Source organism: Gossypium arboreum, chromosome 1, assembly GCF_025698485.1.
Source record: "Gossypium arboreum isolate Shixiya-1 chromosome 1, ASM2569848v2, whole genome shotgun sequence".
Lineage (NCBI taxonomy): Eukaryota > Viridiplantae > Streptophyta > Magnoliopsida > Malvales > Malvaceae > Gossypium > Gossypium arboreum.
In genome coordinates this window covers 7,198,682-7,202,500 of record NC_069070.1, presented here as the reverse complement: position 1 = coordinate 7,202,500, position 3,819 = coordinate 7,198,682, and the positions used below count along the sequence as shown (strand labels likewise).

Sequence of the window (3,819 nt, the reverse complement as noted above, 5' to 3'; positions counted from 1 at the left end):
GGCTCAATGATCCCAACTTTGCTGAAACTTATTTATTTCAAAGTTATGGAGAACCAATCGGTAAAGTTGAAATTGCAGAATTAGATGAAAGATCTTGGGTACAAGCACATAGATATGTTCTTTTTCACCAAGATTCAATTGAACCATTACGCAAGTAAGTTCTAGAATATGATAAATATTCATCTTTTTTATTTGTTTATTTTCTAACCAATTAAACCTCTTTTTTAACATAGTAAGTACAAACAAATCTTGAGATCTCGTTCACGTTCCCGAAGATTACAACAACGAGAGATTAATAAGTTATTCACAAAATCTTTCCATGAATGCTTAAGCCAAACGGTATGCAACTCAACCTTTTATTGAAAAATAATAATGTTTTATCATAACATTTATAATTACTCAATTTATTTTCGATTCAATAGGTTTGGAGTGGGAAGGATGTTAATGACGAAGTTAAATGGCTTTCCCAAGGCCCGAATAGAGTATTAAAAAGATATAGTGTCTTCATCATCATTGGATTCAAATTTCATACAAAATATCGAGAACTCAAAATTGTGGAATAGCTGTTAATCCTTCAATTACAAGTTATGCTAATGCTAGGGACAGTAATCCCGTTGAGGGAAATGTGGAGTGTTACGGACTTCTTACTGATTTTATTGAGTTGGATTACTATGGAAAATGGAAAGTTGTCTTATTTCGATGTGATTGGGCTGATGTTAATACTGCTCGCAGAATTAAAAACGATCAATTTGGTTTTACAATGGTGAATTTCTCTCGATTGATTCACACAGGAGAACAATTGATAGACGAGCCGTATGTATTTTCTTCTCAAGTGAAACAAGTTTTTTACTCGAAAGATCCAACTGATAAGGGTTGGTACGTTGTACTCTGAAACACCCCTAGAGACTTATTTGCCATGGGCAATGAAAGTAGATATGACATCGTCGAAAGATCAGAAACTTTGCCTTTTCCAGAACAAAACTTAAATGAAAATATCCCTAATACTAGTACACAAATTCAATGGGTTCGTCAAGATGTGGATGAAGATATTTACGAATTATGACGTAATAAGATTTTACGATTTTTTAATTATATGTAATATTATAATATTAATCTTGCTCATGTTATATAATTTAACTATTTTATATGTACTATTATTGTTGTAATTTGTTACTAAAATTTCAACTATTTTATGTGTATTGCAGGAAAAATGTGTAGAAGAAGATTACGAGATTTAAGTATTGTCCAAAATACTCCAAATTCGAAAGAAGCAAATAGTGAACAGCAGACAGTTATTGGATCTTCGAATGTGCCGGAGACACTTGACGAGCCTGTAGAATTTCAAAGTAATGTTAAGTTTATTTTACATGTGTGTTAACTTTTATTATTGATTTATTTTTCATTTTTAATATAAATAATAACATATCGTTTTTCAGCTGAAAATGGTGGGACGCGCAGAGGTCGAGGACGTACGCTACTTAAAGAATTATACAACTTAAATTCGGTCGAGCGTGTCAAAGTAAGTAGAAACAGTCATGGTCAGCCTGTTGGATCTGAAGCTCGACTTTTAGCGGGCTATTTGGGCATTATAGCACGAAATGTCAATATGTTGCCCATCAACTACGAATCATGGCATCACATGCCTGATAGCAACAAAAATCAAGCTCTTGATAATATTAAGGTAACAAAACATCTAATTGTTATTTATAATACTTTGGTTTAAGTTTCATTTATATTTACATTCTAAACTTGTGTTTTTTAAGGAGAGATTTGCTTTAGAGGTCTCGGATGACTATATCAAGAAGGTATTGGGTAAAAAATGGAGAGACCATAAAAGCACTTTGAAAAAACAATATTCTAAGAAAGACATAAGCTTCGAAGAAAAATTGCGAAATGTCCCACCGGGAATGCTGAGGTACCAATGGGAAGATGCGATTAGATTTTGGAATTCAAAGAAATGAGAGGTATTACGTACTTCCAAATTCTTACAAATTTTACTATATACGTAATAATAATTACACTATGTAGGACCGTGAGCGAGTTGGAACAAGCAGCAGGCAAAAACAAAAATTCACGTACACTGCAGGGTCGAGAAGTTTCGCTTCTATAGCTAAGGTCGAGAAGTTTCACAAAAATTCACGTACACGCCATGATCTTTTGTGACGTTTTTTTCAAATAAACGCCGCAAATTTTTGCTGCGTTTTTTGTAGCGCTTGTGAAAACGCCGCAAATAGTTCTAAGCGCTACTAAAGGAAAAAAAAACGCCGCTAAAAGTCTATTTTCCTGTAGTGGTTTGGGGAACCAGATGATCGGGGGTAATTTGAATTGGGGGAAAGTAAAGGGAATTTGGGGCTCCAAAAAACGATGTTGTTTTCAATCTATTAAGAGATGTTTGTGGTGTTTTTTATGAAAACAACGGTAATTCATATCCTTTACTGCGTTTTTAAAACAGCGCCACTAATAACAAAGATACAAAACAGGCTCGTTTAAACTCTTAATACATGTTTACGGCGTTTTTGTTGAAAACGCCACTAAGTATGCAGTATAAAGCCCAATAATTTCTCCTTTCTTTTTTTTCTCTATTATTATTATTATTATTATTATTATTATTATTATTATTATTATTATTATTATTATTATTTACTAAAATGGTTAAATTTTAATTTGGTCTCTAATATATTTAAGTTTGATTTTTTTGCATATACATTAATTTTAATATCATTTAGTCTATATATTTTTACAATATTATTCATTAATCCAAATAGTTAATATTATTAAATTTTGATTAAAACATTACATGATAATATATAATTTGAATATTGAATCCTAGAGAATCGAGATTGAAATGTGGTTTCCCATTTTTTATATGTTTGCGTCGTTCTTTTACATTAATATCTATATATATATACACATCAATATATATCCATATGAATTTTATTTTTACGGTTTAGAGTTTTAGGATTTAAGATTTTGTATTTAAGGGTTTAAGGGTTTAGTGTCTATAGTTTAGGGTTTATGGTTTAGTATTTAAGATTTAGGGTTTAGGGTTTAAGGTTTAAGGTTTAGAGTTTTATGATTTAGGATTTAGGATTTCGTATTTAAGGGCTTAAGGGTTTAGGGTTTAAGGTTTAGAGTTTTAGGATTTAGGATTTAGGATTTTTATTTAAGGGTTTAGTGATTTAGGTTTAGGGTTTAAGGTTTAGAGTTTTAGGATTTAAGATTTTGTATTTAAGGGTTTAAGGAGTGTTTATGTGTTTAGGGTTTACGGATAATTAATTCAATATTTTAAAATTAATATTATCTCTTTGACGATTGTATAAGAAATTATTTAATATATAAATTAAAAAACAATAAGTCATTTACCCAAAAACTTTAAAATTATTTTAAATATTAGTATTTTAATTTTTTCATTTTTAAAAATACTTTTTATGTTTTTACTTTGATTTTTTCTCGTGTAATTATTTTTTTGAAGAATTTAAATATTCAATTAAAAATATATTGTATTTTAATTAATATAAATAAACTAGTTAAATAATAAATAGACAGATAAAATATTTTTTGCGGCATTTTTCAGAAAGCGTCGCTAATGCTCGATCTATAGCGGCATTTTTTAAAAAGCGCCGCTAATGCTCGACCTATAGGGGCGTTTTTTATCCAAACGCCGCTAAAAACCTGTTTTGTTGTAGTATGTATTTTGAGTTTCACCCAACGTATTGTGTTATTAATGACATCATGACCTAGGAAACACTACTGAAGGGCCATATTCGTGACAGTTTATATCAGTTTTCTCTACCAGATCTATCTAATCAGTTTGCTCAA

General features: G+C 30.3%; 1 long non-coding RNA gene across 1 annotated transcript; it reads left to right on the top strand.

Annotated features, from left to right (window-relative positions):
* The first annotated feature begins 1,766 nt into the window (after window positions 1-1,766).
* Window positions 1,767-2,416, top strand: LOC128291525 (uncharacterized). The gene is made up of 2 exons (XR_008281367.1): window positions 1,767-1,964; window positions 2,029-2,416. It is a non-coding gene; the product is annotated as an uncharacterized LOC128291525 (long non-coding RNA).
* Window positions 2,417-3,819: the final 1,403 nt, after the last annotated feature.